The following is an 11,983-nucleotide window of genomic DNA, read 5'->3' as shown; positions in this document are numbered from 1 at the left end:
GGTGGGATACCCCAGTCCCTGTTCAAGAAAACAGAGGCAAAGAAACTGTTAAAAATATCAGCTTTCTTGTCTCCTCTAAGATGTTAGAGGAAGACTGCAATAAGCTTACCCATCCCTCAGACCACTACCCTTTACTGCTTGTCCATGTAGGCACCAACAATACTGCCACGAATGACAACAAGCAGATGAAAGGTGCGTATGAGTCTCTTGGCAGTAAGATTAAGGAGCTTGGAGCACAAGTAGTGTTCTTATCAATTCTCCCTGTAGAAGGTAAAGGCCTGGACAGGGACCATTGTATTGTAGAAGGTAGGGGTGCACCGATAGAGATTTTGGAGGGCCAATACCGATAGCCGATTTTTAAGGAGGCATATTGGCCAATACCATCTGATTTATGATACGGCTGCACGCAGCTGATAAGTCTGTTGTGGGGGAAGGGGTGTGGGGAGGGAAGGGGCATGGGGGATCAATGGCCCTGCAGTGAAGAAGGGAGTGGAGCTGGGGCTGGAGCTGGGACTGAGGCAGGCACTGCCCAGTTGGGGAAGTCTGGGGCTGGGTGTGGGACGGAGCCATGGCTCATCCAGGGGATACAGGGGGGTGGCAGGTCCCACCACTGTGCGCACTCCAGGAGGGCATGGGCAGGGGGCCTGTGCCCCAGATCTGTGCAGGGCGTGGGCAGGGTGGGCTGCAGCTGTGGGCTGAGAGGGGGGCTATGAGGGGACTATAGTGAATTTTGGGGTGGCTGCAGCCTCCCCCTGTAGCCCCTCTCCCAGCGCAGCCACCACCCAGACCAATCCCAGACCAATCCCCACCACCTTGGCTGGGCAGCTCCTGCCCCAGTCCCAGTCCCACTCCCTCCCTCACCACAGGGGCCTTGATCTGCACCCCCATACCCCTTCCTTCCCCCTCCCCTTCCACCACAATAGACTTACCAACTGCATGCATCTATCCAAGCTGTCAGGCTGTGCTCCTCACTGTTTATGTGCTACACTGAGGTTGAGCACATGCACAAGTATTTATCAGTCAAATTATCGGCCATATCAGGCCAATTTCTGATACAGTTATTTTTCTTTATATCGGTGCCAATCCGATATCAGACTGATGTATCAATGCACCTCTAGTGGAAGGAAATGTGTGGCTGAGATGGTGGGGCTGATGTGAAAGCTTTGGATTCTTTGACAATAGGTAGATATTCTGGGAAGGAGGAATGCTATAAAGATATGGAAACCATCTAACCAGAACTGGAAAGAGCACCTTTGGGTATTGTGTGGTCAACCTAGTAAGGAGGGTTTAAACCTAAGTTCCACAAGAAGTGGTGAGCAAAACCCTCCAGCAACAGAGCAAACAATCCAGAGGGGAAAAGACCAGACAAAGTTCAACTCTGGAAGAGAGTCAGAGAGCCACAGGACAGGAATAAGTAATGCAGTAGGGAAACAAGTCGGTTGGAATGCAAAATATGTCCAATGTATGTATACAAATGCAAGAAGTATGAGGAACATCCCCATATGTTGGGGATGGTCCTGCTTTGAGAAGGGGTTTGGACTAGATGATCTCCTGAGATCCCTTCTAAACCTAATCTTCTGGGATTCTATGAACAAATATGAGCCGGAAGTCACAGACCGTAAAAGAAACTATGGACTAACTGATATCACAGAAATCTGGTGGGACAGATCTTATGTTGAAATGTCAACAGTGAGGGCTACACTCTGTTTTGGAAAGGCTGGGTTGGGAGAACAAGTGGTAGTATCACCGTGTGTGTCAAAAAGACATACACTTGTTCCCCAGTTCAGGAGGAAGAAGGGAGCACATTAGAATGTATTTGGGTGAAGATAAACAGGTAAAGATACAGCACTGATATAATAGTGGGGATTTATTATAGGTTACCAAGTCAGGAAGAAGAATGCCAGGATGAGGAACTCTTCAGGAGATGTCAAAATTATCCAAGAGTTATGAGAATAGTACTGATGGGAGACTTCAATTTTCTGGACAGCTGCTAGAAGAATAGTACAGCCAAACACAAAATGTGAAGCAAGTTCCAAACTTGTGTGTAGGAGAACCTTCTGTTTCAGAATGCTGAAGCTACAACTTGGGGATCATCTATCTTGGATCTTTTTCTGACCAATAGGGAAGAACTGGTGGAGGATGTGAAGTGATGGGAAACTTGGGTGGAAGCAAACATGAAATAATAGAATTTATGATCCTGAGACAGGGAAAGCATAAGATCAGCAGAATTAAGCCACTAGATTTCTACCAATGCAAGAAGATAATAAGTGTGGTGCCATGGAAAGACAGGCTTAAGAATATAGGCACCCAGAGGAGCTGGAAACTTCTAAAGAATGCACTATTGGAAACCCAACAAGAAACTTCCCCAACACAATAGAAGAACAAGAAAAATGACAAGAGAGCAATGTGACTGCACAAGGAACTGCTAGGATGCCTCAAATGCAAAAGGAAAGCATGAAGGCAGGAAAGATGGGCAAGTCAACAAGGAAGCATACCAGGAAATAGCAAAAACTTGCAGAGACAAAATCAGGCAGGTAAAAACTGAGCTGCACCTGGCAAGGGAAGTTAAAGACAATCAGAAGAGGTTCTATGAGTATGGTGGCCAGAAAAGAAAGGTGTAATTAGCAGGACTGTGTGAAATTTCTCCAGGTGTTTTGTTTCAATGCTGTTTCGACTCGTTTCAAGCTCAAAACAGCGAAATCAAAACCAAATGAAAGGCTTCAAAACAGCCTTGAAATGAAAAGAGGGCAATCGAAACGTTTCAAAAGTTTTGGAATGTTTTACGTTTCAAAGCTGGGCTTGCTTGCAGGGAAACAGAAACTAAGGAGAGGGATGGAGAAGAGCGGGGAAGGACTGTTCTGATATTGACTGTATAGCTGGCCAGTGACTGTGATCTTTCCCTGAGGTCCCTTCCAATCCCAGTGCTTTGGGGGAGGGATGGAAAAACAGTTGCCCCTTACACACACACACAGTCCCACATGTCACAAGTTCTGCTTGTCAGCAGCTTGAGGTGCAATTTCCCAGACCCTGACAACGATCTCCTTGAAACTTGGCAGGCTTCATGGCCTCAGCAGTGGCTACCATCCCTGCAGTTTTCACCCCATTGCACCCTTTCATGGCAGGGGGTCAGACTCGATGACCTACTGAGGTTCCTTCTGACCCTAACATCTATGAATCTATGAATTAACACACACACACAGTCTCCCATGTCACAAGTTCTGCTTGTCAGCAGCTGGAGGTGCAATTTCCCAGACCCTGACAACGATCTCCTTGAAACTTGGCAGGCTTCATGGCCTCAGCAGTGGCTACCATCCCTGCTGTTTTCATTCAAACCTGCCTATGACGACTTTAGTGGATGTGACGGGTACCGTACTGTCCTCTCTTTCCGGACCCCCTCCCCCCCCTCAATTCTCCTGCCATGATTTGATGTTATTGGGTGAAAGGAGTGGTGTTCCTCTTCTTAGAGGGGGACGCGGTGATGGAGGTACTTACAGTTGTGCCGTGATGTTCCTTGGGGCTCCACCTTCCCTAAACCCCATCCACTCACCAATGACTTGGGTGTTGCTGGTGTAGATCCGCCGTGCCCCTGTAAGCCCCTTTGCTAAAGGGGTCGGGCGTCGACTTTGGCTCCAGTATGTTTTTTTTCTTTTCCTTTTTTTTCCTCCTGGGTGTTAAGGCAGCTGGAGCTCTCAGCCCCTGGTGCCAGAAGGCTGGACTCCTTATGTCAGGCATGCCTCTCTTTCCCCAGAGAGGGCAATGGATGTGGGAGGTGGGAATGGAGGTGGGAACGGATCCTCCCCAGCCTAATGCAGGGACGCTATTTCCCCTGCTCTGGATGCAGGCTCTATGCCTGCAGCAACGCTTCTGCCAGCAGCAAGAGTCACACCATGCCTGGCGTGCTCCCCTCTGGCTCTCTCTCTCTCCCCTTCTCCCTGCCGGCTTCCAGTGGGGTTTTTAAATCTTCTTGTCGTCTCCCGCTGCCGCCATTGGCCCGGTGCTCCCCTGCCCTGAAAGCAGCCATTTGAAGAGCCGGCTCATGCAGCTGCAGTGCTGATTTCTGCTCTGGCCGCGCACCTGAAGGTAAGTTTTGCCAGGTGTGGGGGGTCTGTTTATCCCATGCTGGGGCTCTCGGGGTTCCCCCCAGCCCCCATGGAGCCTGTGGGGGCTTCTTGTTGCCACACTGCCAATAAATGACAAAGTTATAGGCAGTTTCATGCTTCCCCTTTATAGCCTATGGGCAAAATGTTGAAACAGTGTCAAAACAGAGAAACAGTTTCGACAAAACGAAATGAAACAGCTCTTCGAAACAAAATTAAACTCAAAACGAAACACTGTCCTGTCGAAACATCAAAACAGAAGTTGAAACAAAACAATGCTGTTTCACACAGCCAATCGGTGACCGCCCGCAGACGGCACCTGTGGTGTTGGCGGCGAGGGGTGGGGTGTGGAGGGTGGTGACTGCCTGCAGGTCCTGCCAGTGGCGGTGACAGCAGCCAATCTTAGGGGGTGCACCGCCAATCTCAGGGGGTGCATGTGCACCTGTGTGTAACCCTTATGCATTGCCAGTGGATGGGTCTGTATGAATTCAAGTAAGCAGGGCCTGATAAACTTCATCCCATGGTACTGAAGCAACTTTTTCACTGTTGGAACAGGGAGTCAGTGGAATACCTAGGGAAGCTGTGGAAATTCATCATTGGAGGTGTTCAAGCATTGTTGATGAATGATCTAGGTATCACTATGCCTATGCTCTCTCTACGGGGTATGTCTCATAGTTTTGGGCTTTGCTGATTGCCACATGGGACCAGGAAGGAATGTTTTCCTCTCCTGTTGCTACATGTGTCAGGGGCAAGGGCAGGGACAGGGCCCCCCATCCTGTCCCCTTCCCCCCAGCGTTTGCCATTCTCAGGAGCATTGAGTATTGCTGCAGCCAAGGCTGGTAATTTTGATTGGAGTGTGGCCAGTGTTCCTGCTGGGAAGTAGGCGTGGAGGTTTCTGGGTCAGAGGTCTTGTCCCTCTGCTCAGGGTCAGACCAATCGCCATATTTGGGGTCAGGAAGGAATTTCACCCCATGTTCAGATTGGTACATATTGGGGGTTTTGCAGAGGGGACTCATGGTCCTCTTCTTGGATCTTTCAAACATACATCTCTCTCTAACACTTGCAGCAGCAAGGATACCACTGTCCCCTTGTTTTGGTGGTGGCAGGGTAGGTTGTGTCAGGGTTGATTGTGTAGTTTTGTATAGGGTGGTTTGGATAGGGTTTGTTTATTTAGCAAATGCAAATCTGCGAAGCCAAGCAATAGGGGCGATCCTGCCTCTGGCAGGGGGTTGGACTAGTTGACCTCTGAAAGTCCCTTCCAGCTCAACTTTTCTATGGTTCTATTGGATTTTTGCTCAAGGATATCTCAAATATGCTTACAAATGCAGCTGTAACAAAATCCCTCCAAACAACCTTTGCTTGTAAATAGTCTTCATCAAGGAGTGGGCTCTATTGCTAATTCAGAATGTTGGAGGGTCAGAGGGAAATTAAAAATAAAGATGAAATAATGGACTGAAACAACACTGTAAACAACGTGTGTGTGTGTGTGTGGGTGTGGGGCGGGGGGTTAAACCTACTATGGATTTTTTTAACAGTGTCTAACAAAGTCCTGCCCATTTTGTGACATTACTTTTCTAACCTGTCCTGGTATGATACAGGCAAGGTTTCTTCTGGATGATAGCTTTTATTGGACTGATTGCATGATTGGGATAGAGCTTTTGAATGCCATGAAATGATTTCTAACAGATAAAACTACAGACATGGGTCTTGGGTAGGGATTTGAAGGAAGAGATTACAAAAGGTCTAAATCCACGCTCTGCCATTCTCTTAGTCTTCAGCATCTAAAGGAGATGTCATCGTTTTAACCAATTCCCCAGTCATTTTGATGAGTTATAATAGCAGTAATCATTAGATGAAATCTTACAGCCTGGGTCATACAGGAAGTCAGACTAGATGACCATAGTCTTGATCATAATAGGCACATTTGGACTTAAGATCTATGAACTGTGAAACTAAGAGGAGACAATTCACATGCTAAAATGTACCAGCATATTTTTTGCATGTGCTATTAATAAAACTACTCAGAAAATCAAAAGCAACCCCCTCTCTTCTAATGCTAGTAGACAAATAATAATAAAAAACTGTTGACAAAATGTTTAAACTAGGCACATAAAATGTAGGAAATCCACCTACTTATAAAGCATGTTTCATCCTAATGCCTAAATACAAGGCAGTACTAGTTAATTAAGCGCAGTTAGAATAAAAAATTCTGACTTTTGAGGAATTCCCAGAAAATCCCATTTAGATTTTCCAGTCTTGAACCAGTCTGTTAACTTCTACAGAGATAGCAATACCCCTAGGCACCAATAGCCCAATAAATCTATTGCTACTTCCATGGCCTACAAGAAGGAACCCAGTGTAAACTTGCAACTAAAATCTCTAATACAGTGATGGTCAGAGTGCTGTGGCACTCTGGAGTGCCTTGAGATCAATGGCAGCACTGCTAGGCATGCAAACATGAGTCACAAGATAAACCCAGAGATTTCAAACAGAAATTAATAGGGTTAAAAACATTCTGACCTGTTGTGGTCTTTCTGAGTTTTATGCTACAGAAAAATTGCTCTATTATTTTTTGTAGTAAAAAATCAAGTGAAAACCAAGAGTTGGCATTTTTCGCACGATGCCTCAAGTCTTTTGGGAGGTGTCTCAAATCTAAAAAGGTTGAGAAACTGTTCTAATAGCACATGCTAAATTGCCTCTAGTGTATTTACTGCACATTGTCAAGTTAAAGTATGAGAAGCAACATGAGTGAGTTAAGACTCCTACAAGACCCTAAATATGTCTCTATTATCAGGCTTTTTTTGTTCCTGTATGTTTTAACGTAATCAATAAGATTGTGATTGGCTTTCCAATAAATTTCAGATTTACTCCCCATAACTGAGGACATCTCAGATATGGCATTACTAACAGAGGAAAAAAATCAGCTATTTAAAATAGACTGTAATACATTAAAATTAAAGATTGCTTTTTCTTTATATTTGTACAGTCCCAAACGTTGCCCTGGTGTTGATTGGGAATGTTGGGTGCTGTTATATTACTACTAATGCTACAAATGATTGGGATAAGGGAGAGAAGTGGTATGTTTGCTGTTTTATCTAACCAATTCAGTTACTGTTTGTTCACAGAATTCCCCACTGCACGTTTGTTTCCAAATGTCATAGACACCAACTTCTCAGTTGAGGAGGAGCGGAGGGTTTTCCCATTGGAATCTGTCAATACCACTCATGAATCTGCCAGAGAAGCTACCACTGATCACTTATGAATCCTGCCTTTCTCCTCCCCTTTCTCCAGCAAAAGCAAGCTGACTGCCTTCTCGCTGCTGCCAGGCTGTCGTCTTGGGGGACCAGGAAATAGAGACTAAAAACAAACCTCAGTCTCCTATTTGGCTATGCTGAGTGCTGCTATGAGCCATTGGGAAATGCTTCCAACAAAATGTGTTTGTAAACATGAAGTAGTTCAGATCTACCTTTAATTTAAAACATTAGTTTAAAGAGCACTGTTTGCATCAAATTCACTCTAGAGATTTAATTGTTTGCACTATACATTTTCAACAACTAGATTAAACTTTCCCCTTTGTCAGTTATTGTTTTGCTACTCCAGAAATATCCATTTCCTTTTAAACACTGGACTTCTTCATATGTAGAAGGATGCCTGCCCCTTTTTCAGCTTTTGTAGGTTAAAGTTATGTGCTTTTAATTTTGTTTTCATATCAATCTGGATTTCTATGTTAGTCTAAATCTGATTCATCTTTATTTAAAGGGTGGAACTATTTAAGCTGAAATTCTGCCTCTGCTAAAGTTAATAGTAAAAGTCAAGGGAATTTCGCCCCTCATCTCTTCCCTTGTGTTGCTTGAGTTTCGTGTAAAATATCTTTTAAAGAGAGAGGAACAGAGTCACCACAGGCACATAAAAGATTCACTGCTCTAGACAGCAATGGAATAGCCCCTGTTATTTTAGGAGTCAATGTAGCTCTTCTTTACTTTTTTGCTGTCAGACTTTTCTTCTCTTAAATATTGTCTCCAATAGTTTTTGAGAAAGTTTTAAAGAAACCATTTAAAAATTATCATAAAATTATATCATATCTCTATATATTTTAAACAATGAATGAGGCTAGACAGGTCAATCTCACAATGCTGTATTGATTTATAAGCCAGAAATCCATCCCTTCTTTGCTATTAACCCACATATTAAGTAGTTGTATTGTAATATAATGCTAGGGAATAGTTCGCACACCTTGTTTCTTACTAGTTCCTAAATCAGAATAAACAGATGCGAAATGTGAGGAAGTGTTTAGGGAAATCTAGGGACTTCCCTGAAAATTAGGGTTTATAGACTGTAATGTCATTGTCAATAATTGAATTATAAAACCCATGATGTTTGCATTTATAACAATACCCTCGTGATTTAATTGTTCTAAATGAAAAATGCCATGTTTTTCTTCATGCCTCAATACAAATCTCTTCTGTTATTGCAAAGCAGTCACTTCCTATTCTACCCAGTTATTTTTAATCTGCAGTCATAGAGCTGAGCCAGAGCTGCAACCCCTGATCTGAACGCTCCCAAGTTCTTTGGGGGAAGTTTAGGTCCAGAACTGTGTAGCTTGGGTCCACATCCACTATCCTTTGAAATCAGCAACTGGTAAATCTAAATTGCCTGTTGTTTTAAAAAAAATTGTGTGTCTTTGTTAACAACCAAAATGAGATTTATTCTCTTTTCTTCAGGGCTGATATTTGTGTTTGTGCATGTCATCTTACTTTTTAACCTGTTGTTTACGACCAGAGGAAACGTTACAGATTCTTTTTCCCCAGGTGATCTGGGATCAGACCAATTAGAACAAGATTTAGCACAAAAAAAGGCAGGAAACAGGCTTTGATTCTGCAACCGCATCTGTTAGCAGATATAGTTTTGCATTATTAAGAACTCAAAAGGAGTCACCAAGGCTTTTGCATTGGCTGAGGTACGTGTGAGTGCAGGCCCTAAAATAAAGATCAGACTATTAGGTTAATATTCTTCTGGATGTATCTGTTAACTTCTGTTAATATACTGCAGACTCTATACTTTGATATTTAGTTTCTTTCTAGTCCAGTCGGGGGAAGGTAAGTCAAACAGTTATCTTTGGTACTTAAAACATTTTAATCTACAGCTAAATAGTCATGTGTGTGATGCTTAGTGACAAACTTGAATGTATTTGCATGCCTGAGAAAAAAGAAATACTAATAAAAGTAATGGTAATAGCAATAATAATAATTTTCATTATCACTAGAATTTGCCACTTGCTTGTCTCTTCCAATGTATTTGTATTTGCCTAGAGATGGCAACACTGTTAATATCTATTCCAGTGCCTACTGAAAGTGGAAATGTTTCCATTGACATCTGTGGTATTGGATCTGGCATTAACTGAGATGACATGGCATGTGTCACAGTTTAGCTTATAAAATAAATTGCTTATCTCCCTATTGAAGTAGATATTAAAATGTATGCTAACGTAGTGTCATCCTTGTATAGAAGGACTGCTGACGACAATGGTGACAACATGACCACCTATCTGAAATCAGTCATATACAATCTCATAGATGGATTGCTGTTTCACCTGGAGGAAACAATTATAGAGATGCCTTGACTGCAGCTGGCCATTTTTATCGAAAAGGGGAAATAAACACTCCCTTTTCCTTTTAAAAGAGAGAATGAATGCCTCACCCCCCAACTCTTTTCTGTTAGGGATTCTTTTGATGCCTCAAGCTACATAAAATCCAATGATCTCTTATAAATTTAGATACACTGTGATGGGTATAGTATAACTACATAAACTCACCCATAAGATTAAAATGTGAGGACCAACTCAGCTCTGAAAAAGTGAACTGAACTATTTGCTGACTTCTGTATCATCAATATATTCGCTAACTAGGTTTCAGTTACAGAAACTTTGTTACTAGTAACTGTATGGTTCTGAATTAGATTTGACTCCCATAATCCAGTTTCCAGCACTGACAGTTAAAACATAAACATCTTAGCAAATGGGGTAAATTTGACATGGGAAACCTGGAGGAGCAATAAATGTATTGGTGGGATTTTAATTTTTCCAGAACAGACCTGCACATAAAAACTCACAAAAAATGCTGTACTGTAGACTCCAAAAACCACAGGTCAGCAATTGCAGACTCTCATGCTTCAGGTCACTGTTATATTTAGGAGCAGTCTTATCTGGTTCCTTGTCCAGATTTCAGTATTCCCTTGCTCTGACCATTTCATTGCTACAAACTCTCTATACAGTTGTGACAAGTATCTTCCTGGGCCTTGTCTTACCCACTCTTAAAAGGGATATTAAAATACTCTTACTGGTCCTGCCATGCCCAAGGAAGTAATCAGTATTTATAAGATGTGGTGAGAATTGTACATGAAAGGTGCTGTACGTATGCAAAGCATGACTGTGTTGCAAACATTTGCTAAAGGATGGCAATAGCAAGCCTTATAACACTGACTCTCAACCAGAGCGTTATAGTACCTTGGGGCGCTGTGAGATTCTTTTAAGGGTGATGTGGTGTAATATTAGCACTGTTAAGTGTGCATACGCCTACACTTGATTCACAAGTTAAGCCTAGAGGCCAAGTCCAGACATGCAGGGGCGTGCACTTGCAGTGGCATAAATTGCCATAATGTACACCCCTGCATGTGCGCTTTGTTGTGGGATAAGTTGTCCTGCAATGAGCAGACTACCCTTGCCCAGCTCCCCCTGGCTCTTCAGCACCAGTAGGGCCAGCACCAGTCTTACCTGGTGGCCTGGAGCAGCAGGGGTACAGGTTGGGCAGTACAGAGGCCTAGGCGGTAGTCAGAGTATTGCTCTAGGTGGCCTGGCCTCTGTGTGTGCTTGTCGTATGTGTGTTGCACTGCTTTTTGTTCCATTTGGGGTTTTTCTGCTGCCGGGAAATCCCAGCAGTAAATGTTGGCCCTGCGCTGCAGCACAGGGCACTTTTTAACATTTGCCTCATCCAGTTTGTGGCACCACAGCCCGCATGTCCCTGCATGTCTGGACCCGGTCAGAGATTTCAAATAGGAATCTAGAGCGTTAAAACCGCGCTGACCTGCGGAGGCTTTTCCGAGGTCTTTGCAAGAGAAAAATTGCTCTGTTATTATTCCCATAGTCAGAAAATGAGCGCAAGGTCATTTTCCGAGTGGGGCCTTGAATCGAACAAAGGGCTGAGAACCACTGCTGATAACTTTATGGTGCAGCCCAGCGCGCTCAACCCCCAGCCTAAGGGCCAAATCCATCAGTCCAAAAATTGGGCAGTAGGGAAGCAGCTGCTCTCTTGCTGACAAATTTCCAAACCAGTGGGGAGCCCCCGGGCTACTTGGATCGTGCAGGGCCAGCTGGGGTGGCGCAAGGCCGATGCGGCGCACGGAGGTGGCGTGGGCCTGACCTCGGTGTCTGTCCCACACCGCTCCTCGAGCCCCATGACCGGCGCTGACCTCACGGCCTGGTCTAGTCGCGTGCAAACACCTGCCCACGTGGCGGGGCTGGCTTCCTCGCGCCCCACCGAGCAGGGGGGCCACCGCAGTCAAACGAAAGCCGGACACATGCAATACATGTAAGGGGGCAGAGGCCTGGTGTGAAACCCTGGGGATGAAACACTGCTCCCCCCACCCCTCCAGGCTCCAGGAGCAGGGTTTGCAGCCTCCCTGCGGCAGGGCCCGGGGGTGGCTCCGGGCTGCTTCGCCTCCTCCAGGCCCGCAGCCTGCCCCCGCGCAGGGCGGGCGGACAGGCGGGCGGGCGGCGGTAGGACCCGGTGGCAGCGCTGGGAGCAGACGGGCTGCGCGAGGGGGCGCCGAGCCCGGCCCGGCCCGGGAGGGAAGGCGGGCGGGCGGAGGGAGGCGGGGAAGGAGCCGCCGGG

This window comes from Alligator sinensis, unplaced genomic scaffold (assembly GCF_000455745.1).
Source record: "Alligator sinensis unplaced genomic scaffold, ASM45574v1 scaffold890_1, whole genome shotgun sequence".
NCBI lineage: Eukaryota > Metazoa > Chordata > Crocodylia > Alligatoridae > Alligator > Alligator sinensis.
The sequence above is the reverse complement of the archived record's forward strand: the minus strand, read 5'-3'. Positions refer to the sequence as shown.